Genomic DNA, 27,645 nt, shown 5'->3' with positions numbered 1-27,645 from the left:
TTCTGTGCTCTGCACCAAACCCTCCCCTGCTTGGGACCTGGCACCATTCCAAAGCATCACGAGCCTTTGTTTCCTGGGCTATAAAATGGGAATCCTGAGAGTCCCCAGTTGCCTCCTGGGTGGTTGCAGGGCAGAGAGCACTGCCCCATCCCTGGCACCAGAGTTAGCTAGCTGGGAGAGGGTGACTTTAGGTGGGGTCCCCACCCAGCATTCACAGCAGCTCTGGATTCCCAGGGACCTGTTCGCAGATCTCTTGGTGCTCAGGTCTTCACGCCCTCCAGTCTGATGGGTGCTGCTGCTCCCTCTGGGTCTTTACTCATTCTGGTCCCTTCACCTGAGGAAACAGGAGGAGGTGAGAGCTGTGTAGGGGACACAGCCTTGTGAGCACAGAGTGGCCCACACCCAGAGCAGCCTCACACAGGAACTGGGTCGACCTCTTTTTCTCTCTTTGTATGAAAAACAACAAGCAAACCTTTTTGAAGAGATGAGTTATTCACAAGACAAAAACACCGAAGGGGTAGGAGAGTTTTCAATGAAGACCCCTACCCATTCTGTCCCCAAACCCCCTTGTCTCCTCCTCAATGGCACGTATGTCCCCGGTTGGTTGGGTCTCCCTGAGATCATCTGTGTTGCATTGAAACTCCTTGAAAAAGATGTGTTTGTGTGGCTGGATCTCCCAGCAGGTAGGGAGCATCAACTGGGTGCTGTGACCTGGTGGGAGGGCACAGCACAAGGGGCCTGGGGTCTCAGCCCCCTGCAGCTGCCTGCGACATTGCAAGCTCAGCCTTACAGGGCCTGGGGCCTCGGCTTGGCTCTGCTGGCCTGCAGTGCCTGGTTCCCTTCTGCCTGTGGGTACCCTGAGGATGCAGCCTGGGCTCAAGTCCCAGCTTCCTTATGCTGCAGATTAAAACCCAGGCAGATCCCCACCCTTCAACCCAAGCGCCTCCGTTTCCTGCAGTCCCGAAGGAGAGTAACTGTAGAATTTGCCTGCAAGTTTCTTGGGGAGATCAAATGACTCAAGATGCAGGCAGCTCTCATAGCAGTGCCTGGCACGTAGCGAAAGCCAGCCTTGGCCACAGCGGCCCACGGCACCTCTGCCCTCCTCCAGGGTGCACCCCTCCCCTGGCTCCCTGCTGGAGAGCCAGGATTTGGGCCCTCCACGCCCTGCCCTGGGGCATGGGGATGGGAGTAGCCATCCATCCATCTTCCTTTGTCTTGGCCGGTGGGGAGGGAGTTCAAGTTAAATTTCAGTGTTACCCTTTGTAGTATTTTTTTCCTTTTTAGGGCTGCACCTGCGGCAGTTGGAGGTTCCCAGGCTAGGGGTTGAATCAGAGCTGCAGCTGCCGACCTATGCCACAGCCACAGCCACAGCCAAAGCCACAGCAACGTGGGATCCAAGCCGTGTCTGCGACCTACACCACAGCTCACAGCAACACTGGATCCTTAACCCACTGAGCAGGGCCAGGGCTTGAACCAGCCAACTGAGCCACAACAGGAATTCCCTTTTCAGTAGTTCTACACACTAAATCATAACATTTCTACACCAGGTGACTGGGTTTTGTGAGCGAGGCTTATGTTTTGGGCCTGCCTGGATGGGCCATCCTGGGCCTTGAGACCTGTTACTGCCGTCCTGCTCCCCACCTCTGGGTCATTGTTTACTTGGCTGTGATTTCAAAGCTGTGGAACAGAGGACAAGGATGATCCAAGAACTGCTTTACACCCAGATTCTCCAACTGTTAATTCACTCTCCACTCCCAGCACACACACACACACACACACTTGTTTTTTCTGAACCATTTCAGAGTAAATTGCAGACATTGCCCTTTACCCCTAAATCGTCAGTGTGTTTCCTAAGAAGGACATTCGCTGGCCCAACCACAGTGTAATCATCAAGTTCAGGACAGTTGGCGTTGCTGCAGTCGTACCATCTCATCCACAGGCCAGGCACAGTTTCATCCGTCGTCCCCATCGTGTTCTTTGGACAATTTTTTTCCTGATTCCGGATCGTCATCGCTGCGTTCAATGGCCCTGCCTCCTTAGCCTCCCTTTATCCTGGAGCAGTGCCCTCGTTGTCCTTGACCATGACATTTTTGGAGCGTCCAGGCCAGTTTGGGGCCCTCGGTTCAGGTTGAGGCCTTCGTTCTGGAAAGTCCATGCTAGGCCCCCTGCTTTGCTGCACGTCCTGTAATCCTTGGCGGTACCATGTGGCTGGTCCACCTTTTGTAGACGAGAAAACGCCTCATAGGGAGGTCAAGTGACTGGGCCCTGGTCACATTCCCGGGAAGGAGCGGAGTTGGGATTCAGATCCAGGACTGTCCGTCTGCCCGCCAGGCAATAGGAATATTGACAACGATTCCATCCTGAGAATGGCAAGGTGTTAAGCATTTGCTCTGAGCCAGACATTGTGCTGAGCGTTCTGTGTACATCGAAGTGGTCCCTGGCCGGTCTGGGAAGGTAGCCGCTCTTACTGGCAGAGCAAGGAAGAGCCGGGCCAAGGGGTTAGGGTTTGGGCCCCATCTGCGTCTTGGGCGTCCTGATTCTGAGTGCTCCCAAGTGGCACCATTGACTACACGTCCCTGGTACCCTGACGTTTACAGAGTGCCTTCTGCCTTCACCATCTCCTTAATCCTGGCAGCTCGCCTGGGAGAGAGGCTGAGTGTCATTATCCATTCCGTTGCCCAGATGAAGATGCTGACAGGTGAGAGTCAGAGCCAGGCCTCAAATCTCAGCCTTTGGGGCTTCATCCCTCCCCTTAGTCCTGTGTCCTGAGCCCCTACCCCGAACAGGTCATGGTGGGGAGACAGGAAGGGGGGAGACCTTGCTTTTCCCCCTTGCTGGAAGAGACTGAGAAGTTATAGTGCGGGCACTTGCTTAAGTGTGTGGTGTTGGTGATGTCTGATGTTTTTGAGTGGTTCCTAACATGCCAGGCCAAGTGCTGAGCTCTGCAAAGAGGCTCACTTAGGGAGCTCCTTTCGTGGCACAGCGGGTCACCAACCCAACTGGATCCATGAGAACACAGGTTCGATCGATCCCTGGCCTCGTTCAGTGGGTTAAGGATCTGGCCTTGCCACAAGCTGTGGTGTAGGTCACAGATGCGGCTTGGATCCCACATTGCTGTGGCTGTGGTGGAGGCCGGTAGCTACAGCTCTGATTCGACCTCTAGCCCAGGAACCTCCATATGCGGTGGGTGTAGCCCTAAAAAGACCGATAAATAAATAAATAAGTACATGCTCTCTTACCACTAAGAAGCAACTCGAAGGTGAGAAACTGAGGCTCAGAGAGCTGAAGTCACTCTCTCAGGCTCCTGAAAGGGCTTTTGCAGTCTTAGGACTGGGCCGCCAACCCGGGCAGCCTGACAGGAGCCTGCAGTCCACCAGGAAGCTGGGCCACTGCCTTTTTTGGGTAATGAAGCGAATGCATTTGGACAATGAGGCAAAAAGTGCTTTCCTGGTCAAAATGCCTGAGGAGCGTGGGAGGCTGCCCGTGGCGGTGGGGAGCATGGCTGTGCCGAGAGCTGCGTCTTTCCCCACGTGGGGCCTGTCTGGGGACTCTGACACGCTGAGTGGGAGGAGATGGGAACTCTCTGGGGCTTGCAAGGCCTTGTAGGTCTGTCCCTGATGCTCACACATTCAGGTGAGGGGTATGACAACCGGGGGGGGGGGGGGGGGGGGGGCGCATCTCAGAGAGGCAAACTAGAGCCAGATTCTTTTTTTTTTTTTTTTTTTGTCTTTTTGCCATTTCTTGGGTCACTCCTGTGGCATATGGAGGTTCTCAGGCTAGGGGTCAAATCAGAGCTGTAGCCACCGGCCTATGCCAGAGCCACAGCAACGCAGGATCCGAGCCGCATCTGCAGCCTACACCACAGCTCACGGCAACGCCAGATACTTAACCCACTGAGCAAGGCCAGGGATCGAACCTGCAACCTCATGGTTCTTAGTCAGATTCGTTAACCACTGACACGACGGGAACTCCCAGATTCTTCCTGGAGGAGAGAGGGGATGGGTGGCCGTGGATCCAAGCCGCCTGCCTCCTCGATCGGTGTGGAGAGCCTCTGGGTGCTGCCCCGGCTCTTCCCAGACAGGAGGGCAAATTGCCCCTCAGCACTTGTTGGCCTTCGTTCTTCTGAGTCTGCTCACTGAGTCTGTCTCCTTGACAACCTGGCAGCCAAGATGCTGGGGGTTTAGGGGGGCAGGGAGTCTGGAAGGGGGAAGGATCACCCGCTGTATATGTCACAGTGTGACTTTCTGTGGGTGCCGCACTGCCCTTGAAGGAGAGGAGGGGGTCGGGGTCTGAGCCAACCCAGCAGAGTATTCAGCCCAGCTTCCGGGGGTCTTAGAAGGAACTTCCAGAGCTGCTAAAGGGGAGGCGGCTCCTGGGTTGCATTCTCCACACTGCCCTGCCCTTTTGGCCTCTTCATGTCCACCGTCTCCCTCAGCACTTAGGATAAGAATCTCTGGTTTCCTGGGTGATGCGTGATGTCCATTGATCACTCGTAACTGCAGGACAGTGTTGAGCGCAGATAAAGCTCACAACCTGGTTAATCAGATGCAGTGTCCGTGCTTCATGCCCGCCCCCCACCGTCTGCGGAATGGGTTGGGCTTCCAGGGACTGGCCGTTCTCAGAATGAAGTTGTTGGGTAATGTTTCTCATCCCTCTCTACCCAGAATTCCTGGAATCAGATGGATGAAAAAGCCTCAGCAGGGAAGGGGACTGTGGCCGATGGGTGGGGGCTTGGGAGCCGCGAAAACCTGACCGTCCACTGTGGCCTGGCTGTTTCTGTGACTTCTGATCTCATAGGATCTCCTAGGATCAGATGGCTTTAATGTGTTCAGATGTCCAGTGCAGTGCTTGACAGCCTCAATTAATGCCCGCTCTTCTGATGCTTCTCATTTAGTGTGTAGTGAATATGCACTTCTTATTTTTTAGAAGAATGAAGTGGTCATTATCGAATCCATTCCTGTGCATACTGACGCTAACGATCCCCTTGTCTTGTGTATTTCTAGATTCCTGTGATGGCTGTGGTGTAATCTGAAAAAATGCAGATCCGTTCAGAACTCCAGAAGGACTTGAAAACTGTCCTGCCCCGAACTAAAGCTGGAATATCGTGGGCTTTGAAGAACCAAGGTAAGTGATGCTCTCCTCTTGAGCCTTTTGGGACCAGACGTGGCGACTGGACTCGGTGATCTCTGGCAACACAGCTTGGGTTGTGGTTTTTGACTGCTCGGCCGGGCCTGGCTTCCTGTGCTTGGGAAGCTGCCCTGCAGTAGCCTCGCCCCGCTCCACAGGTCCTGGTTTTCGGCGCCGGGTCCCCTGCCCCTTGTGCGGGGGCGCTCTCCCTCTGTCCCTGGCTGAGGAAGGAGCTGTCCATCTCCTAAGCGGGACACCTGTGCCTTGCCTCTTGGCAGAGGAGAGGGTGCCGCAGCGGTTCTGCTGAGGCACGGGGAGCCTGCCCTGGGGGAGAGGACGGGGGTTGGTGGGATGATGAGATCAAGTCTGCAGGCCTTGGGGGGGCATCCGGCTGCCATCTCTTCCTCTCACCTCGCCTCCCTGTGCTTCCTGTTCCAGCTTCCAGTCTCAGGCTGCCCCGGGGTCAAGGGGAAGAGGTTACAGCTGCCGGCTTCAGGCCAACCCGTTTTCCTGGTCTTGCTGCGCGCCTCACTCAGCCTCCCCCAAGTCTGTTTCCTCATTTATAAACTGGGGATGCTGTGAGTGCCCGGGAGGATGTTGTGGGCGCTGAGTGTGATAGTGGAGAAGAGGCTTTCTGCCTCTCATGGAGGAGGAAGTGCTCCAAAACGGATGAAGGTCTCTTTTTTTTTCCTTTTAATTCATTCAGGACCCCGTTTAGAGGGCCTGCCATGCAGCAGACTGTTTCCAAGCCCTCAGACTGCCGTGCACCGGCCACCAAGTCCGCCTGGGAAATGGCCTGTGACTCACCTTCCTGGCTGTGTGCAGCACCTCGCCCCTCGCAGAGCCGATGGCTCCCCCCTCTGGACTGTAGCCCGCAGTTGAGGGCAGGCCAATAGGAGGTCATTTGCGTTGTCCCCAGTCCCCCCCGACCCCCGGCTGGTGAGCCTGTTTAGAGCAAAAACCCTCTTACACATCCTGATGCCCCAGGGTTGGGCCTCCCCTCAGGGCTGTTGAAAGAACACAGGACTGAATCATTGAAAAGGCGGGTGTAGAGAGGAAAAGCCAGAGTGGGAAGCAAAGGGAGAAAGTTTTTAAAGATGTGGCGCCAAGAGGGAGGTCAGGCGTGGTTTTTTTTCCCTTCGATGAGATGTTGAAAAGAATAAGCAATGTGCCGAGAAAAGGAAAAATGAGCCCTCCTGCACCAGGGAAACCTCTGCAAGGGTGGGAAGTCGGGTGAGAAAGTGTGGACGGCGAGAAGTCAGGTGGAGAAAGCAGCCCAGGACGGTGCTCACGCGTGCGTGTCCTCTTTGCTTGCGCCTTACACCTTTTCAAAAGGCGGTTGCGTTTCTCATCCCCCCACCCCCGCCGGGGCATTCAGGAGCCGCGTGACCCACGGAGATGGAGAGCATGGGGCTTTGCCCTCTGGTCAGGGTGGTCCCCTGACAGACAGAGGGTCCTCCAGGCTCACCAGGTGTGTGGGAGTCCTGGGGATGGGCCCTTGTCCATTCCGGGAGGCTTCCTGGAGGGGGTACTGTCTCTTGAGACTCTCGGAAGATGCATGCGAATAAGACGTTAGCAGGAGCCTTTCTCTCCTCAGCCGCCTGGGTGCTCACCTTCCCCGCTGGCTTGGATTTTGTGATCTACTTGCTTATTCTCTAGCTAGTGTCACATTCTAGTGTCAGCAGGCAGCGGCCGTGAGTACAGCTCGCAGGCCCGCCTTCTTTTTTTTTTTTTTTTTTGCCCCTGGAGCCCTCAACCAGTCCTTCAGTTGGGTTTCAGAAGCCCACGATCCTGGTCCAGGCCATCAGCTTGGGAAGCGGAAGTGTATACGGACGCAAAGCTGCCTCTTCTGGAATCCCTGCTCCCTGGAGCACCTGCAGGGCTTGAGTTCCTGTGCCGGAGGGTTGGGGGTTGGGTGTGGGGTGGAAGAGCCAGTGGGAGGCCAGGCGCTGGGGTAGAGGATCTGAAAGCTGGAAGAACGGTTCTTTTGACAGAGGAAAGGCTTGGCAGGTCTGTCTGGGGGTAACGAGAAAGGAATTTCCCTAGAACTCAGCTGCTGGAGGTGGACAGAGCAGGAGTAGATGCTGGGACCTCAAGGCTGACAGTCCTGGACACATCCCTGGGCTGGGCTGGTCTGTCCCGGGGCGGGGGGGGGGCGGGGGTTTAAGAAAAGCCCAAGCATTTGCGCTCATGCATGGCTTCTACTTGTTCTAAAGGCACTGCCCTCCCGCCCGGAGCCTGTTTGCCTGCCCCCCTGGCTGAAGTCAGCTCACCCGGGCTGCGCGCCAGCAGGAGGGATCTGCAGCCTTCCCATCCGTGGGCTTGTTTGCCCCGTTCCTGCCGTGGAACAGACGAGTACCAGTATCTGGGCTTCTAGCCCAGTGTACTATCTAGGAGATTCTAGCCTACTTCCCTCTCCTCTCTCTGACCCTGGGCCAGTCCTTCCTAGCTCCCCATGCTTCTTTTCTCAGCTGCACAACCCAGCCGGGGGCGGGGCGGTGGGGGGGGAGCATGGTCAGTGAAAAAGAGCCCTTGTGGTTTGCCTCTCTCCCACCTCCTTACCTGCCTGGCTCCGGCCCGACCGAGTTACTCTCCCTCCTCCCGGCCCCTCCCTGCACCTGCACACAGGGTGCCTTCTTCCCTGGCTTTTAGGGCCTCCTCGTCCAGCACCGCCTCCCCCTGGAACATCTCTTGGCTCCTGCTTGATGGTCCCAAGCCAGCCGCCTCTGGCCTGCAGTGAGAGGGTATCCGAAGGCACCCATCTGCCTGTCCGTGGACGCGCGCCAGCTCTGGTCATTAGCCACAGGGTGTATGTGTGTCAAGGTCGCTTCCTTTATTCCGTGGCCAGAGTATTGAGAGGTCTCCTGGCCCACTCGGAACTCTACCCTTGAAACAGAAACGGATTTTCAAAACACCTCTGCAACTGGCCCATTTTACTATTACTGTTTCTTGTGGTTTCATATTGAGGTTTTTGGCTCATTGCATTTGACCTGGGGTTTATTTTTAGTAGCGAAGACAGAGTTCAATTAATGTCAGAGACATGAGGGCAAATGCAGAGGAGGGATTTGTAAGTCTAGGGGAAAATGTGCCTAATTTTGTTTCTTCTGATAACATCTGTCACGCTGGCAGACACGCAGCTTCCTCGGCGGTGCCTTCAATGGGCTTTGCAGAGGCAGGGAATCTGCCCACCGCCCCCCCCAAATGGAACCGTCTCTGGGTCTCCTGCGGTCCAGTTTATCCAGCAGCTGGCCACACAGATGAGCATGCCCTGCCGTTATCGTTACGGCTGATAATTGTTATAATTAATATTAGAGTAAAGGCCACTCTTTGGAACCTTCATTTCTTATCGTCTCCCCGGTGGGTTCGGTTTCCTTCTGTCTCCAGGAGCAGCACCCGACTGGCTTGACTACCCGCTCTCCTCCCCGCACCATGAGTGCTTTGAGAACAGGCTCTGGGTCTGGCTTTCTCTGTAGTCCCGGCCTTCGGCACTGTGACAGGAGCACAGGCTATGCTCGCGGAATGTTTTCCTGGATCGCCTTCATTTTTTTGGATACCGGGTGTGGGTGAGAAAGTCAGACTTCATGCAGCCACTGCTCTTTCTGCAAGGGCTCCCCGGTCTGTTCTGGGGTTGGAGGAAACCAAGCCCTATTTGCTTAGGACTTAGCAGTTGATCAAGTTCCTTCTTGTTCTTCCATCTTTCTTTTCTTCCATGGCGATTTACGGAGAACCTGCAGGGGCCATTATGCAGGTGCCTGGAATAAAGGAGGGAAAAAGCACCATTCTTGCTCTGAAGGAGATCCAGAGACAGACGCTGGCTTTATGGATCCCTGTGGTTCTGGATTGTATATTCATGCCCCCCCCCACTCCTTCTCCCCCCCCCCCCCCCGACCCGGAATTCAGATGTTGAAACCATAATCCCCAGCGTAATGGTATCGGGAGGTGGGGCTGTTGGGAGGTGGCTAGGTCATAGGGTGGAGCCCTCACGATGGGACGAGGGCGCCTATAAGAAGAGACACGGGGCAGATAACGTCTCCCTCTGCTCCCCACCACGTGAGCTGGAAGGCAGCCCTCCACAAACCAGAGACGGCATCGGCTGCATCTTGATCTTGGACTTCGAGCCTCCGGAACTGTGAGGAATAAATTCCTATTGTTTAAGCCACCCAATCTATGGCATCTTGTTACAGCAGCCTGTGCGGATGGAGACACTTGTATTTCACAGATGAATGAATTGGAGACCTGGAGCCTTGTGCTGCTGCGAACTCTTTGCTAGTTGGCGGTGGATCTTACAAGAGTGGGTGGATCTTCTGAGTCCACATATTGCTACCAGTACTACCAATAATAATAGTAAAAATGACAAAAGCTCCAATGTGTTATTTAGAGTGTTTCCTGCACTTTACATGTATTCTCTCCTTTGCTCTTCAGAGCATGTGAGGAAATGGGGATTAACTAATGTGCCCCAGATGGCAAAGGAAGGCATCTCCCCGTGGGGTACATGTGAAGGACATACTCGTGCTTTGTGCTTTGCCATAATTTCAAGCTCTTTTTTTATTTTTAAACTTGGGGCTAATATTTAGAAGCTTTAACTAATGAGCAGACCCTTTGCTAAACTGATGTAAGTGCTGCATGTCGCCGTGACTCCAGCCCCGCGTCTCTTGCTGCCTCTTACCGAGGTCCCTTGATGCCCCTGTTCCCTCCAGGGACCCTCCCAGCTTGCCTCTAGGTTTTCTCCAGGCTCAGACATCCCTCTCTGCTCTCCTGGGACCCAGGTCTATCAGGGGGCCCTGACAAAGTCTGAGATCCTGCAGGTTGGATCCTTGGTTTATAATGGAATAAATGACAGAGCCCCACCTGACACACAGCTGTCTAGCGCCCTGGCTGCTTCCGGGGTGTGGGTGGCTTTCAGAAGCCCTGAGCCGCTAAGGCTCTGGGTCCGTGGGCTCTCAGTCATGCCGGTCTGCTGGGAATTCAGACTTTTTGGCTCCCAGCCTTCTTTCTTCCAATTCTGTCACTCCCCCTGGAGCTGGCTAGTGATGGGTGCTTTTATGAGGAAAATATCCACACGGGAGGCAGAGCATCTGGAAGATTTTTTTTCCCCCCCAAAGATGAAACCTAAAAGCTAAAGCACCCACTCGTCCCAGCATCATACAGTGTTTGGCTGCAAGGACTCAGAAAGGCGTTCTGCCCTGGAGGAGGAGAGGCACCGGCTTTGTCCCCGTGGCAAATCAAAAGGGGAACCTTTAAAAACATTGGGTTGGAGTTCCTGCTGTGGTGCGACAGGTTCAGTGGCATCTCTGCAGCTCCAGAACACAGGTGCCATCCCGGCCTAGGAAGGTGGGTTAAAGGATTCAGCGTTGCTGCAGCTGCAGTGTAGACCATAACTGTGGATCTGATCCCCGGCCTGGGAACTCCATATGCTGTGGGGCAGCCAAAAAATATCCGGGGGGGGGGGAAGAAAATTGGGTTTAGGAAAAGTTTCATCAAAATAGAAGTAAGAGGAAAAAAAGAAAAACCAGTCTTAAGTGCTGCCCTTCCGGAGCTGGCTTCTTCCCTGAGGGTGGGCCCCGCCCCTGCTGGAGTGGGAGAGAATTGGGAAAGTGACCGGTCAAGGGCAGGGGGAGAGGGGGGAGGAGCCCTGCGCTGGGAGCAGAAAGCCCATGTGAACCCAGGTCTTTCTGCTCTGCCACTGGCCAGCACTGAGCTGGAAAGAAGGCTCTAGGCGCTTGTGAGCCTTGGTTTCCTGTTCCGAGGATCAGGTGGCATGGTTGTCCGGGACTCCCCTAGGTCACCGAAGATGCTCCCCCCATGGGTGTTGAGCTGGGGAATCCACTGGCCCTTTGCTTTGGGTCTTAGAAGCTCATTTTTCTGAGCTCTGAACGCAGGGGACTGGAGGGCTGGCCCGGTCTGGCCTTCCCAGCCGACTCGGTTCACAGACACCTCAGTTCCCTTTTCAGGCTGATCAAACTTTTCAGAGTATTTTGATGGGAACGGCATATGACAGTCATCCTGAGGAGCAGAAATTGAGGGAGACATCCCAGGTGTCCTCATTTTGTCACAGACGTTATTTTTAGATCCATTTCAGATGCGACCGAAAAATTCTAAACACAGTTCAGGAAGCTCCCCCTACATCCCACTCTGGTTTTCCCTGCTGTTAACATCTTAGGTGAGCGTCGCGTCGCGCAGTGGCCACAACAAGGGATCGATGTTAGTACATTGTCGTCGTCATCATCATTATTTTTTACGGCCGTACCCCGGACATATGGAGGCTCCCTGGCCAGGAATTGAATCTGAGCCGCACCTGCGGCCACGCAGGAGGCTTGAACCCGCGCCTCCGCAGTGACCAGAACTGCTGCCGTCGGATTCTTAACCCACTTCTCTACAGTGGGAACTCCAACATATCATTATTAGTAACTACAGTTTATATATATGCTTTGGGTTTCCTTAATTAAAAAAAATTTTTTTTAAATTGTTATTTCCCCAAGACAGTTTTTTTCCATGGTGACCCAATTACACATACATGTATACATTCTTTTTTCTCACATTATCATGTGGTTTCCTTAATTTTTACCTGATGTCCTTTTTCTGTTCTAGGATCGCATCCAGGGGACTGTTTAGTTTTTATGTCTTCTTAGGCTCCTCTTGGATGTGACAGTTTCTCAGACTATCCTTGTTTTTGAGAACCTAGATAGTTTTGAAGTGTTATCAAGTTTTGAGGTTCAGGTATTTTACAGATTATTCCCCCTGCTGGGACTTGCCTGATGTTTTTCTCATCATTAATCTGGGATGATGGGTTTGGGGAGGAAGATGGGGTTTGTCATTTTTATCACATCATTTATGTGCTAAACTTAGCCACCTTGCTTTGGTGCTGTTTGTCAGATTTCCCTACTGTGAAAGTACCCCCCATGCTCCTGCCTCACCATCCTTGGGAGGATGTCACACTGTTGGGGGGGGGCGGATTTTCTCCCCCTCTAAGGTGACGTATTTACACAAATTATTTGGAATTCCCCATCGGAGAGCTGTCTCTTCTCCCCTATTTACTTGCTTATACCAGTGTGGACTCGTGTATCTATATCAAGCCAACCACGAATTCATACTGATGTTCCAGCCCTAATCCATCACCACTCCATACACTTTTGAACAGACTTTTTTACTTTTTTTTTTTTTCTTTGCCCATGTTAGTTGGAAAGAGGAAGCACCGAATGGCCAGCTCTCAAAGTCCGCATGGACAGAGAGCAGCAGGCCGAGAACACTGGCCAGCTCCCCGTGGGCAGTGTGGTCTCACGAGCAGAAGTCAAGCTGAGTTGGCACAGTGGGGCAGAGACTCAGAAACGTGTCCTGTGCAGAACGCTTGCAGACCAGGACGCTGTCGCCCTCCCCGGGCTTTTGTGCGCTTCTCGATCTCAGCCTCCTGTCCTTCTGGGGAGGCTTCCCTGTTCCCCCCTTGCCTCCCGCGTCACCCCCAGTGCATCTCCCCACTACTGCCCAGAGAACCCCGGGATTACTACATTGGAAATGTGCTCACTTAAAAAAAAATTCTCCGCCCATCTGCTGCTTCCAAGTAGACCAAACCCTCGAGGGAAGCGCTGAGTCTCCTACGAGATGCTCGGCACGGCCCCCAAGACCAAAACGAGGTTCATCCATTCAGTTTCAGTTCGGCAGGGAAATAAAGCAGTGGATAAAACAAGAGGGGACAGAACACACGCCCCTGCCTTGTGGGACCTGATACACAGCAAGTGGGAGTGAGAGAGTTCATGTATAATTCAGAGTCCCCTAGCCCATGCCTTTTTTGTGGTCCCAAGCTCAGTTGTCTCTAGAGCCCAGGAAGGCAATATACATAACGTGGACCCTGTGGGCAGACCGCAGGGATTGGTGGGGAACGAGAAGGCGTGCCCAGCTGATAAAGAGCCAGGATGTCTGCTGTGATGTACTGGCCTGGTCACCTGGTTCCGGCCAGGTTCCTGCCTGATGGCTCAAGGTCTGTGCCTGCCCCATGTAAAGGGGTCGGTGGTCCGTCCGTGGCCGCTGCTTGTGGTCCTGGAGAACTGCTGGCCCAGCGTGGCCAGATCTGATTGTTCCAGGGAGACTGGAAGTTGGGGGTGGGGGCAGGGGGTGTCCCTTTCTATCCGAGGTCTGTTCCTGAGGTTGTCACTGTAGCAGCACATCTCCTCGCCGCAGCACTTGGTCCCAGTAGCAGCAGTTGTTTCCGGTTCTCAGGGGCTTTTTGTCCCCCACTCCGGGAACCAGCCTCAGGGGCTGCTCTAGAGATGACACCCCATGCCAGGACGCCCCAGGGTCCCCAGACGTCTTAGTTCTGATACTCCCACCCCGAGTCCCCGAGTCCCCATCGCTGTGAAGCTGAGCTCGCTCTCTGCAGCCACTACTTCTCCGATACTCTGGAATCCCCGCTCTTGGCTTTTCAGTAAATGGTTCCTTTATCTGAAATTCAATGGGTTTTCTTTCCTTTTCCCATGTTGAGCCCTGATTAACCCCCCAGGTGTATTTCTGTATTTCCTACCCTTGTCACCTGCGCTCAGTTGCACTCAAAGCAGGTTTTCCAGGCCTGTTGCTTTGAGGCCCGAAGCCTCAAAGCCCACCCCCTCCCCCGCCCACCTGCAGCCCCGTGCCCGGAAGCCCCGCGCCTTACGCTCAGGGCTTGCTCAGTGCTCTTCCTCCCCCCTGCTGCCTGCCCGCAACCACGGGCCGCTCCCGGGGGGCTTGCTGGCAGCCCCTTTTCACAGCCTGCTGGGCCTGAAGGTGATGCTTCGGGTTTTCCACCATGAGCCCCAGTCCCCAGGGTGGGCCGGCCTTCTCTGTGTCTGCAGGGGTGTGTGCCCGAGCTGGTGGAAACAGCTTTGTCAGAATACACCAGGGCCGGGCTGGCGGGGGGAAGTGAGGCTGGCCCGAGCAGAAGACGTGGGCCCGGTGCTTCTTGGGGGGTTTCCTCTGCGCCGGTGCCCTGCGGAAGGCTGCCTCTGCCATGCTTCCTGGACCCCTCAGACGCCCCCACGGCCCCCATCGGGCCCAGGAATCACTTGCTTCCTCCCCGCGTCGAGCCGCTCACTCAACAGTGTGTGTGCCGACCAGCTCTCCTGCCATGATTTCCCCTTTCGTCACTCCAGCGCGGTGTGCAGTGGGATTGACTGTAAATCGCGATATTCCTGGGGACGTCTGCATCATCATGCTCCTCGGGATGCGGGGCCGGATCACAGCTGGCCCTCACATGCTGCGCGCACTTCTTGGGGTGTGTATGAGCTTCTGAGGGCTGCTGTAACAAAGCACCACCCACACATCAGGTGGCAAAGAACGACAGAAATGTACACGCTCGCCGTTCTGCAGCCGGAAGCCTGAAATCCCAGTGGCAGCAGGGTTGCTTTCGCTGCGAAGATTCTAGGAAGGAGTCCTTCCTTTTCTCTCTCCTAGCTCCTGCTGGTGGCTGGCCACCCCTGGCCTTGCTTAGCTTGTGGTTCTCACTCCCTTCTCCGCTTCCGTCCTCTCCCTTGCATCTGGTCCAGTGTCCCTTTTCTTATAAAGATTAGGTCCACCCTTATCTGACCTCCTCTTAGCTTGATTACTCCCCCAAGACCCTGTCCCAAATGTCACACTCACCAGTATTGGGGGGTTAGAACTTGACCATAACTTTTGCAGGGGAGACAGCCAACAAAGTATGTGAGGAAAATATTACAAGTTTGTTTTTGTTTACCTTATTTCTTTTCTATAAAACATCACATGTTTTATAATAATACAGGCTTTTGCTTATAAATTATAAGCAGACACTTATGCACATCCTGGGGGCTATGCTCAAACGTGAGTGATGAAGACATAGTTTAAAAATAAACCAGAAGTTCCTGCCATGGCACAGTGCAAGAAGTCCACTGCTGCGGCTTGGATCCCTGCAGAGGTGCAGGTCTGATCCCTTGCCAGGCACAGTGGGTTAAAGGATCCAGCATAGCCACACCTGCAGTGTAGTTTGCAGCTGTGGCTTGGATCCAGTCCCTGGCTCAGGAACATCCATGTGCTGTGGGTGCAGCTATTAAAAAAACAAAACAACAGTAAAAAAACAAAAAAAACAAACAAAAAAAACACCAATCAGACTACCTGTCTGATTGATGGAGAGGCCCAGTCTTAGTCAACCTGGGCTGCCATAACCAAATATCTTAGGGAGGCTTCAACAAGAGGAAATTTATGTTCTTATAGTTCTGGAAACTGGGAAGTCCAGGATCGAGGTGCGGCTGATTCGGTTTCTGGTGAAGGCTCTCCTCCTGGCTTGCAGGCAGCCACCTTCTTGCTGTACCTTCACCTAGTAGAGGGAGAGGAAGAGGGAAAGAACACACCAGCTCTTGTGTCTCTGCTTCTAAGTGTGCTAATCCTATGGCAGCGGGGCTCCACCCTCGTGACCTCATTTAACCTTAATTACCGCCATCAGGTCCTCGCTCCCGAGAGAATCGAGGATCGGGATTGCACCATGTGAAGTTGGAGGGGGACACAGTTTAGTCTATAGCAGGTCCCATTGTCCGGATTTTGTTATATGATAAGATTCCCTTGGTTCCTGTGAATTACAACGAAACCTTAAAAGTTATCGAGGGCTGGATAGATCTTGACTGTGGTTCCAGGTACACCTGGTTTTTGTCCTGGCCTTTTTAATCCCTTTATTTTTATTTTTTCATTTTACCATCAATCGCTGGGTGCTTTGGGCAAGCTAAATGCCCTCTCTGAGCGTCCCTTTCCGTGTCTGTGACGTGAGATGATGCCTGCTTAGGGACTCTTTGGGAGGGTACGTGAGGTTCCTGAGTAGGTGCGCAGGAGCTTTTAGCAGCTTTCCCTTCTACGCCGCAGACCGGCCCCCTTCCCGACCTCCCCAGCAGCGGCTGCCCTGCTCCTGCTGCCCAGACAGGTGAGAGTTTTCAGGGTGTAAGTCCTTAGTCCTGGGGGTGGCTCTCAACAGCGTGTGTCTGAGGTCTTCTTGGGCCCTGGATGCCTTCCTCAGCCCTTCTGTTTATCATCAGCTCTGGGTCTCGTCCAGGCTCACTATCCCTAATGTCCTCATTTAGCCATTGTACTGTCATTTTGCTTTTTCTACGTGGATTGTCTTGACTCAGACTAGCTTGTAAAGTGACCTAAGGAATCCAGCCCCTGCATGTGCAGCACGTGGTTGAGAGTGAGTGTGCTGGGTTTGCCGGGTGGAAGAGAAGGGTGGGCTTTGGCCCAGGTCCGAGGAGGTGGGTGGTGGGATGGACAGGCTGTCCTGCTTCCCTCGCTGCCCACTGCCCATGCAGCCGACGGCCCAGGGCACGGCTGGCATTAAACAAGGTCTGTAGCAGTGTCGAGAGGGGCCGGGTGGTGTGCTCATTAGGAACCCGGGCCTGAAAGCCACATAAACCCCGTGGGAGTCCTAAGCCTGTCCCTTACGGCTCTCAAGGCCTTCGGCAACATCTTGGTTTCCCCATTGGCATGATGGCCCTAATAATGGTACCTGTTTCATGAGGAGGCTGTAGAGAGGAAACACGATAATGCAGGTATGAGCTTGGTGTGATAGCAGGCAGTGTAGACGAGGGAGAGTGGTGGGCTGGGAGAACCACTGCTCTTAGCTGGGCTCTGAGCTAGGCTTGCGAACCCCCATGCTTCTCATCCGCTCACTCTGATGGCCGAGTTACTGCCCCTCTCTCAGCTGCTGCCCTTTGGTACCTCTAAAGGTTAATGATGCTTTTCTCAAAGCAACAGGAAGATTCATAATTATCACTAATAAGTTAGACTGGGAAACGTCACAATTGCATTTTAGCCTTTCAGGGAGTTAAAGTTTGGAGCCGAGGCCAGGAGGAGGTTGGTGCAAGTTCTAAGCCTCTTAAGTCACTCTCAAATAGGAAACCTGTATGGCACCCTGCAGATGTATTAAGAGTCTTGTCGGCTTTTTCTCTGGGATCTTTAGTACACATACCTGCTGGTGACTCCTGCTTGGCCTGAAGCCCTGACCTTGTCCTCAGGAAATCCCTCCAGGTCTAGATGCGCTGGTGTTTCAAGTTCTCTGGCTCCTGCTCTTCCCACTGTATCTGTCTAGGTGCTGACACAGCCACGGCTGACTTCCTTTGCTCCCGAGTTAGGCATTTTGGCAGGTTGCAGCCACGGATGTTGCTGGCAGCAGGAGGTGGGTCTTCTCATGCACTGCTGGTTGGTGAAGGGAGGTTTGGCAGGAGCTCTCAAAATCTAGCGTGTACCCTTTTACCCGGCAGCCCCGCATCTAATGAATCTGTCCCCTAGAAACAGTAAAGCACATTTCCAAAGGTGTTCATTTCAGAGCATTGATAAAATAGCGCAGCTGGACGACAGGCTCCCTGATGAACAGTGTCCTACCCAGCAGGCACGGAGACCTTGCAACCTCCTCAGGGCTGAGTCGGGAGGTACATGGTGCTGGTTTATCCCACGGCTGATGATGTCTCCCTCGAGCACTAGAAGAAAGTTGTGTCCACTGGGTTTCTTCACCATAAAGTTACTCTTTCCCCCTTTAGAATTAATGAGTATCTTTGATGCTATGTAAATACCTTGTTTCTCATCATACTCCCAGCTAACTGATGCTCGCATCCACTGAACTCTTGCCTGGAAACGGTGTCCCTGGGCGTGTTTATTGCCAAACAGGGCGTGTTTCCATCCTCACCTCTGCAATTAGCATTTGAAAATCTGATGTAAGGGAGACTTTTCCTTTCTTTTCCATTAAAAATTGAGTTGTTTCTATCAGTATGAACTCAAATTCTCATTCTCTTGTTTACAATCTGTGATTGCAGTTTTTCCTCGGTTTGGCGGTTGGGATGCCCTTCCAGGTGGGTTCTGTGACCTTCTGACTTTTCTCCATCACGTTTTGAGCACAGCCTTACTTTCTGGCATCACAAGATGTTCCAAGCAAACCCTCATTGTGGGACATTCTGCAAAATCACTGGCCGGTGCTCTTCAAAAATGAAAGACAAAGCAAGCCTGAGAAACGATGCCGGATTAACGGGAAACTGAGGGACACGATGGCTAAAGGCAGTGTGTGACCTGGGGTGGGATTCTAGGTTGGAAAAAGACATTTCTGGTAAAATTTGAGTAATGTTGCTGCGTGAAACAATAGGATTTTATTAGTGTTGCTTTCCTGGTACAACTTGATCATTATAATGTGGTTACGTAAGACACCAGTATTGAGAAATTGCAGGGCTATGGGATTCATTCTATTTTCGGAGTCTTTTTTAAGTGTGAACTTATTTCAAAGTGACAAGTAAAAAAAAAAAAAAACACCTTAAATACAAACAATTGAGATGAACTTAAATATATTAATAAGGATGGGTGTCCATAATTAATAATAGAAGAAAAGCTGTAGTATTTTTTTTTCTGGTGTAGAATTAGCCCGCCTTTGTCAAAACAAGAGGACAAAATAGTACATATGCATATTTGAGCACAAAATTCTGAGAAAGGTATGAACTTCCTGTTAACATACATTTCCGGGAAACGTGATTGGAAGGTGTGAGAAAGTGGGAACTTTTACTCTGTGATTTTCTTTTTTAAACCAAGAGCATGTCTTAATATTATAGTGGGAAAGTGATGAGCATGTGGTTTGTGTGGGGCCGGCGGGGGTGGGTGGGGAGGGCCGCATCTGCCCGTGAGTGTTTGGTGTGCTGTTTTCCATCCAACTCTGCTTCTGTTGCGTTTTCCTCCACGGGCCGTGCCCTGCAGAGAGTCTTACCCAGCGGACCCTCCCCCGTGCTTTGCCCCCCTCTCTGCTTTCTGCTTTCTGATCCTGAACACAGTCAGTCTGTTGTAGACACAGAGGGGGTCTGTGGACCACACCGCGGGACGCCCGCTGACTCACCTTCCCTTTGTCCAGCCGCGCTGCGATCCTTCACCTTCAGTCACTTTGGAGAGAACTCCACTCCGAAGCGTGTCTCCTCGGGGTCTCCCTGGAGGAGCGTAAATTAGAAATCTGCCAAGTGACAGCCCTCATATTTGCTTCTCTAAGGACCAGTGGTTCATTAAGTGGTGCTTGGTATTGCTAAGCCCCATTAATTAGTGAACCGCCATCAGTTTCTCCCAGGAATTTTTAATAATCACTAGGCTTTTGCGCCAAATGTGAAATTTCATTTTGGTGATTTTTTTTTTTTTTTGGTCTTTCTAGGGCTGCATGCACAGCATATGGAGGTTCCCAGGCTAGGGGTCGAATTGGAGCTACAGCTGCCGGCCACAGCCACAGCCACAGCAATGTGGGATCTGAGCTGCATCTGCAGCCTACACCACAGCTCACGGCATTGCCTGATCCTCAACCCACTGAGCAAAGCCAGGGATCAAACCTGCATCCTCATGGATACTAGTCAGATTCGTTTCCACTGAGCCATGACAGGAACTCCGGTAAATTTATTTTTATGCATAGGTTTGTTTTCCCATCTCAGAGCAAGCATTCCTTGATTCCAGAAGGGAGAAGCAAGAACGAAAAATAACCTTTCTTGGGGGCCTACTGTGTGCCATGAGCACACACTGTTACAGACACACTATTAATAGATATTAGCTAGTGTGACCTCCCCCTACAGTTGGGGCTCTGTATATGCAGGTTCTGCATCTGTGAACTCAACTAACCACAGGTTGAAAATATTAAAAAAAAAAGATTCCAGAAAATTCCAAGAAGCACACTTTGAGTGCGCCGCATGCTGGCACCTCTTTCCCAGTATTTGCATTGCTTTAGGTGTTATAAGTCATCTAGAGATGAATTCAGAGGGCAGGGGAGGATGTGCCTCAATTATATGCAACTACTGCACCATTTTCTACAGGGAACTTGAGCGTCCTCGGATTTTGGTGTCGGGGGGCGGGGTTCTGGAACCCCTCCCTCGAGGATATGGAGGGGGAACTATACTTGTAATGTTCTTCCGGGTGATCAGTGAGGAAGCTCACCCCCAACGTTGTGCCGTGCCTCCCACAGGCCCTAGCTTGTTCCCCGAGTTAGCTCCTGAACACACTGTCCCCTCCCCTAGCCTGGTCCTTCTGGGGCTCATTCTCCAGAGCAGTTTGTATTGGCTTCCTTCTGCTCCCCAGGCTGCCCCAGCACGTCCCTTAGCTCCTAAATGCCAACTCCAGTTTTCCTTCTCAGTACCCTTTGCCTTCTTCGGCTGCGGTGCCTCCACGGACGGCTTCCTCGGTAGTGATGATAATGGTGATAATAGGAAAACCCAAATATTTATATGTGTCTTTATCGAGCCCTTGCTGTGGTGGGCAAAATGCCTCCCAGGCTTTAGGTCATTGTTCCTTCCAAGCACCCAGTGAGGTGTAGGGGTCCTGGTGGTCTGGGGGCCTGAAAGCCACAGCTGGATCTGTCTAGGAACCAGAAGCAAAGGTCGGTCCAAGGTGTGCATTGCATTTCAGTATTCACTTGGGTCCTTAAGCTCTTGCACAAGGTAGGGGACCCTGCCAAATTATTTCTCCCACAGGATTTTAGCCATGTTTCCCAGACGTGATAAATCTGTGGCTGAACTCATATTCGTGCACATCACCGTTTTTATCGATGATGTCATCAAGCTCACGATGAAGGATCCCCATGTTAAGTTACAAAGCCCAAAAGCATGTAAAGTATTGGATGTCTGCTTCATTAATGGAAGCTACCCACACCCCCTTTTAACCAGAGGGTATGGAAAAGAAAGGAAAAAAGTTCAACCCTTCAACACAAACAATCATCTTGCAATAAGTATGGAAGGTAAAAGAAATAAGATTTTTCAGAAAATGTGTGATGAAAGATGCTGTAGCTACCATCAAAAGAGCATCACATGACAAAGTATCTTTTAAAATATTTGCTACATCAAAGGGCATATTCTATAAGTTTTGGATAAAACGTGAGTACCATTTTATTAGAAATATTTTTCTATGTTTCTTTGAGGTTCTCCTTGTCAAACTACACCACAGGGTAAACATTAATTGAACCATAAGGCTTTTTTGTCTGAAGACATTAAGACGTATAACTGTTACTAAGTGAACCTTTAACCAGAGCTTTGTAATTTTTTCAAAATATATTTATCTATGTGTGTATAAATATATAAAAAGAGCACAACATGAGAGTTTGATAAATACATTTAAAAATCTCCTAATTTTAAAAGAAAGGGAGTTCCTGCAGTGGCACAGTGGGTTAAGAATCTGACTGCAGTGTCTCGGGTCACTGCTGAGGCTCAGTTTCAATCCCTGGCCCAGTGCAGTGGGTTAAAGGATCTGGCGTTACCAAAGCTGCAGCTCAGATTCAGTCCCTAGCCTGGGAAACTTCCGTATGCCATGGTGTAGCCATTAAAAAAAAAAAAAAAAAAAATTCTTTGGTGTTCCCACTGTGGCGCCAGGACACAGCATCAGGATGCAGGTTCAATCCTCAGCCCAGCACAGTGGGTTAAAGAATCCGGCATTGAGACATCTTCGTGCAGCATAGTTCACAGCTGTGGCTTGGATCTGATCTCTGGCCCAGAGACTCCATATGCCATGGGACGGCCACAAAAGGAAAATAAAATAAAATAAAATAAAATAGAATAAAAAATAAAAATCTCCTAATATTTGGCAGATCTGACAAAAGTAGTGGTTTTGCCAACCCTGCTATAATATATTCCCACGTGGATGTGAGCAATGTAAACACAAGACACACAGGCAAAGGACTGCACACGCCCTGTCTCCTTCAGTGTTTGGAGAAAGGAGAAAACCACGTGTGGCATCCCAATTTTGCATGAACTAAAAAATTCCATATTTTAGTGTATGATTGATTGATTGATTGATTGATTTTTGGCTGCACCGGTAGCATGCAAAAGTTCCGGGGCCAGGGACCCACCCCTGGCACAGCAGCAACCGAGCCATAACAGTGACCACACGGGATCCTTAACTCCCTGAATCACCAGGGAATTCCTACTATGTATTTCAGTATAAAATATTTCAATATTAGAGTCAATTAATGTTTGTATAAATACTAGTATAAAATATTTCAGTATTAAAACACACTGAAAATGTAACAAGGATGTGTGGGGAATTTTGGCATCTATTCTTTCTAAATTTCTTGTCATTAAAATTCTGGCATAGGAAGTAGAGTTAAGAATCATAGCTCAACACAGTATGATTTCAGGAAAGCCAAGTGATTAAGAAAAAAAAGGAACAGAATGTTTCCGAGGCAGAACAGCAAGACTCTTTGGCTGAGTGTTGGGATGAATCGGCAAGAACACCAGAGTAGCCATTGCAGTTGGGCGGAGCTAGTGCCCTGCAGTGGAAGTTTCTTTGGACGCCCCCCCCCCGCCCCCCCCCCCGCCCCCGCTCACCAAGGATCCATCCACCTGCCAACGTGTACCTTAAACTGGGGCCCATCTCGGAGGCCACTTCCATGGCAGCAGCTAGAGGCAGCCTGGTTTTACTGAAGGTGACGGTGGCTTCCCTGACCTCCAAATTGCTCCTCTTACCTCATAAACCATCAAGCATCTTCATACACTACCCCACCGTCAGTTAATGCCAGCACAGCAGTCACCAGGCCCCTCCCAAGGCCTGCAGCACCCCAGACAGCGGGGCAGCGGGGCAGCAGCCAGCTTCTTCACCAAATTCAATTTGTACAAGATCTAACCTGTCCTTAAGCCTTGGGATTTTGGTGGCAGGTCACCATCAGATGGCCAATTCAGTCCTGGTTGTCTTCAGTCTTCCTAAGAACAGTCACAGTGGCTTTGATGGCCCAGCTCTCCAGGACCCAGGGCTCCCCATAATCAGCGAGTGGGTCTCTGGCATTTAGGAAGCACACGGCCATCCTTCAGCGAGTACTGTTCGTTGTCCCTGATGGTAATCTGCGGGGGTGGGGGTGGGGGCTTGGTGTTCCCTCGTCATTTCACGAGATCCATTATTGAGCGTCTGTTCAGGGCCAAGCATTGAGCTTGGGATGAAGGGCCCAGAAAAGTTCTGCCTGACACGTCCCACCTTGAAGGATCTCACTGCTGTAGCTGAAGACAAATCCAGTTCTGGAAGGGCTGCTGGGTTGTCTGCAGCATCAGCAGCTCGTAGCCTGGGGTGTGGCATAGGGGAGGTGCTGGTTAGTAGGGGATGAATAAGGAGTTCCTGATTTCAGCTCAGGGCTATCATCCCTATAATAGCAGTTAATCAAAGGGTGGGGCTCTGTTTTCTTCCTGCTGTGACTTCTTTGACATATTTGTGAATCCCCCCCCCCCCCCCCCCCCCCCCGGGCCGCACAGTCCTTCTTAAAATGCCGACGCCGACCCCTCTTACATGTGGACAGTGACCCTCTTTGGATTCCAGGTGTCTTGAGGGTGGTAACTCTTATCTGTTGCCTTGGCATATATAATGCATGCTTTGGAGACAGCGTGGGTACCCAGTCAGTGTCTGAGTAAGGTTTGCTTCTGCTTAGCAGGAGAACCTTCAGGAGGAAGTGCTGTGGACTGAACTACATCCCCATCAAATTCATTTGTTGACGTGCTCACTCCCAAGGGGATGGTATTGGAGGTGGAACCTTTGGGACGTAATTAGGTTTAGATGAGGTCACGAGGGTGAGGCCCCGGTGATGGGATTAGTGCCCCAAAGAAGAGGCGATGCAGAGAGCTTGCTCTCTCCCCGTGCAATGCGAGGACACGTGGTGAAGGTGGCCACGTGCAACCCAAAGAGAGAAGCCTCAGAAGAAACAGGACTTCCGTGATGGTCATCTCCAAATAATGAAAGGCCTGGGAGAAGGCAATAGGTCAGATGTGTCTTTTATGGCCCCAAAGATCAGACCCAAGAGGGGGAAGAGGAAATAACAAGCAGACAGACACCAACCAAAGAAAAGGGAAGGGAGGCTTGTGAGCTTTCTCCGACCGTAGTCAGGGTCTCACGGCTGGAGATGTCCACAAAGAGACCACGTGGGGACTGAGAGGGAGCCAAGCATCACGCTGTGATGTGACCCCGTATGGTCCCTCTAGGCCTTGAGGATATGAGCCCGTCATTAAGCATGACAGCTTCCAAAGCACTTTCGTATGTACTGTCTCATTTGATTCATATAACGGCTTCATGGTTTCTGTCCTGCACAAGTTTGCTGAGTGAGTAATGGCTATGCCGTGAATGACAGACGAGGCAGAGTGATTTCTGGACTTGCTAATAAAGGACAATCCTGGCAGAAACCCAGATCTCTGCTGTACCCCCCATTCTCCCTGACTCCCTCCGAGTTGACAACGATAACACTTTCTCTCAAAGTGGTATTTTTCTGTTTGTTTTTCATCTTAGTAAATTCTTCAGCATCCATATCTCCTTTAATCCTCACAAGAGCCCTTCGAAACAGGCATGATTGTTCTTACTTTGCAGATGGGAAAACTGATGCTCAGAGAGTAGAGTGACTCTTGCAAGGTCTCCAGCTCCTACTGGGCAGAGCCTTATTAGCCTTGCAGCCAGTCGGCATCCTCTCCAAGCAAATGTGAGCCTGTCACCTTGGCCCTGGCCCTGGCGTGCTTGGTCCCAGGCAGAGGTGATGGAGACCCTGTTTTAGGTTACAGTTGCAGGTGCATTAAATAACTAGTCTAGGGAAACAGTAGACCACCAGCCAGGTCACTCTTTCTTGAACTCAGTCCTGATTTCCAGCAGTCTCTTCGCCATTCCTGCTGCCAGAGCCCGGTTCTGTGCTCGTTGGGAAGCAGTGGCGTGGCTGCACACCCTCGTCACCTGGGAGCTTGCAGAGAACACCAGGATCTGATCCCTTTCCCCAGGCACCTAGACTAGCTTCGAATTGATCTATGGAAGGATCTGGCCATCAGTGTTTGTAAAAATCTCTTCAGATGGCTGAGAATCACCGAACCAGTGTTGGTGTGGGCAGGTTTGTGCGTGCAGGTTATTGTGATGAGGTGTGAAGGTCATGGTCTGCTGTGTTCCCGGGGTCTGCCTAGCTCTGTGCTTGTTGATTTCTGCTTTGCAGAAGTGACTTCATTTCTCTTTCCCTCCAACTCTCCTGTCTTCACTAGCTCTGTGACCTTGGGAAACCACCTTCACTTCTCTGAGCCTCTCCCCCATCTCTTCGTCTGTAACATGGCAGTAATCCTGCTTGTTTCCTCACAAGGCTGTTGTGAGCATCACCTCTGGGAACCACACCAGGTGAATAGCTAGGGCTCCATAAGGATGGGCTGTGATTAGTATTACAGTAGCCACGTGTTACGTGTGTTCATATAATACTGTTTCTGTTTTTTTCATGGTGGAGTTAGCTGCTTTTTCTTATATGTAAGCAGATCACCACCATAAGTAGATAGATAGATAGATAGCTATATTTATTATGGAATTATGATGTGTCTCTAACTTGGTATATTTCAAAAATGTTTATTGAGCACTGCTGGGTGCTGGGGAATGGATAGGAGAGAAGCCATCTCTACTCCTTGAGGAACTTTGTCTTTGAAGGGACATCTGATGAGCAAGAGGTTATAATAAAGTGCAGAGGCTACTAGGGTGAGGCAGGTCAGGAACGTGGAACTTGTAGCAGGCCCTAATTCATGCCTAGTCATTTCAGGGAGACTGGTCCTGCCAGAACCAACCACTTCTCCTGCATATATAAAATATGTCTTTTATTTTACATGCCTGATGATCTTGAACTTATTGTAACTACTTAGCAGTTCTCCTTCAATATCAATCTGCCATTATTGCCTTGGACTTGGAAATGTGATTTTGTTCATTCTTGCATCCCCCGTGTGCTTTGTTCATTCGTTCTTTCATTCATTTGGCTTAGTTCAGTTCAAGCAACTCATCTTGAGAATCTGTGCTGTATGCTGGGGTCACGCAGATGAAAAGACCTTTACAGAAAGCCTCAGACCTAGATGTGCACATAAGTTTGGACCATCGTGGCTGCTGTGGTCACTCTTGGTCCTGTGAAGAATTGGGACCCAAGGGGCAGTGGGCCCTTGAAATTGTGTGGACCTGAAACAAACGTTGTCTGTGTCTCTCATTAAGCCCTGGGTTTTCTTTTTTCTTTTCTTTTTCTTTGCTTTCCTTTTCTTTCTTTCTTTCTTTTTCTTTTCTTTTCTTTTTTTTTTTTTTTTGTCTTTTTGTCTTTTTAGATCAGGGCATCCACGGCATATGGAGTTTCCCAGGCTAGGGGTCCAATAGGAGCTGCAGCCGATGGCCCCCATCAGAGCCACAGCAACACGGGATCTGAGCCCTGGGTTTTCAAGGTGAGGGATTGGGTCTTCCTGGGGTTTAGGGCCTCACCTGGCACATAGTAGGTGTACATCGAATGCATGGAGAGTAGCTGGACAGACTGAATACCTTTTCTCTGGGGGTTTGTCCTCATCGCTAAACAGAAGGTCAGCTAATATTTTGGAGCTCTTCATCAGTGCTCCCATTTTGGGCTCCTGTGTTGGATCCTGAAATGATCCTTCCTCATTGGAGCGACCGAGAAGGACACTGTTTTTGCAAAGTCCTCAGGTTCTCATCATTGCTTGAAGCTGACTAATTACGGGCAGGGAAGTGAGGGCCTTGAAATACCCCTTTCTGCACAGCTGGCCTCACTGTCAAATCCCATACTCATTTCTGATAATTTCTTTGGCTTCTGTGAAGCCGTCTGGCCATGTCTGGCCGTGGGCGGTGCTCAGAATGAGCCCAAAGGTGAGGACCGATGGGGGGGAGGGAAGACCCAGTGGGTGGAGAAGATGGGTTTTTTTTAGCCCATTTCAAAGTAATTAGAAGGCCTCAAGAGTGGCGTCTGCTCACACATTTAGTTGCTCTGTTTTCATCGAAAATGAAATTCTGGATGGACCGAATCTGACTAAGAAGAGGGAAGGTGGACAGAAAAGCTGATGACAAATGAGACTGGGTTATTTCTAGAGCACCTTGTACTTTTCAGAGTGTTTCTCCTGAACTCTTGTCATCCAGACTCTCAGCACTTAAATAACTCTTAGCATCTCAGCAGCTGGCTGGTAAGGAAACATCACTGTTTTTAGAAACTTTTCAAGGAGCTCGTGGGCATCCATACCTTTCTTGTCGGGTAACCTTGTCAAGTTTAATCTACCACTTTGAACTTCAGTTTTCCTCATCTGAGAAAGGAACAGAAAGTGGGAGCATTCCATTGGATAACTCTAGATGCTGGAACAAAGAAGCTTTAATATCCTAGTAGCTCAGCACTGAAGATGCCTATTGCTTACTCACTTAATAGCCAAAGGCGGATGTGGGGTAGCATTACTGGGTGGCATTCCTTTGTGCAGTGATTGGAAGACTTGTGTTTCTTCCATGTGGTTGGTCCACTGTCCTTGGAGGGACTTTCACATCCATTGGGCTGCCAGAGAGGAGAATGGAAAGTAGAGATGCTTATATACCTTGTCCTGGGAGTGGCATTCGGTCACTTCACTTGCAAGAAGCAGTCTCCTTGGTGGATTACAGCTGGGAATGTACGATGGGTGACTCAGGTTCTTTTCCTTCTCTGGGGATGTTGGAGAACTACTGTCAATGTGCTGAGACGTTAGGGGCTACGGGTCCATTTTGGCAAGTGAATGAATCCGCAAACAGCGAAGGTGAACCGTATATTATAATGAAATGTGAGATGTAGAACCTCAGTGAGCTGCG

The 27,645-nt window shown here is 51.2% G+C and overlaps 1 long non-coding RNA gene across 11 annotated transcripts in view; it reads left to right on the top strand.

The window, feature by feature from the left end:
* The window catches only part of LOC125129024 (uncharacterized), a 217,278-nt gene that overhangs the window by 132,559 nt on the left and 57,074 nt on the right, over positions 1-27,645 (top strand). For all 11 annotated transcript variants that reach the window (XR_007135394.1, XR_007135389.1, XR_007135388.1 and 8 more), the window contains one exon: positions 5,004-5,124. This is a non-coding gene — a long non-coding RNA (uncharacterized LOC125129024). The remainder of the gene's footprint in view (positions 1-5,003; positions 5,125-27,645) is intronic.

This window comes from Phacochoerus africanus, chromosome 6 (assembly GCF_016906955.1).
Source record: "Phacochoerus africanus isolate WHEZ1 chromosome 6, ROS_Pafr_v1, whole genome shotgun sequence".
NCBI classification, from domain to species: Eukaryota; Metazoa; Chordata; class Mammalia; order Artiodactyla; family Suidae; genus Phacochoerus; species Phacochoerus africanus.
Note: the sequence above shows the minus strand (reverse complement) of the source record. Positions and strands in the feature narration are given on the sequence as shown.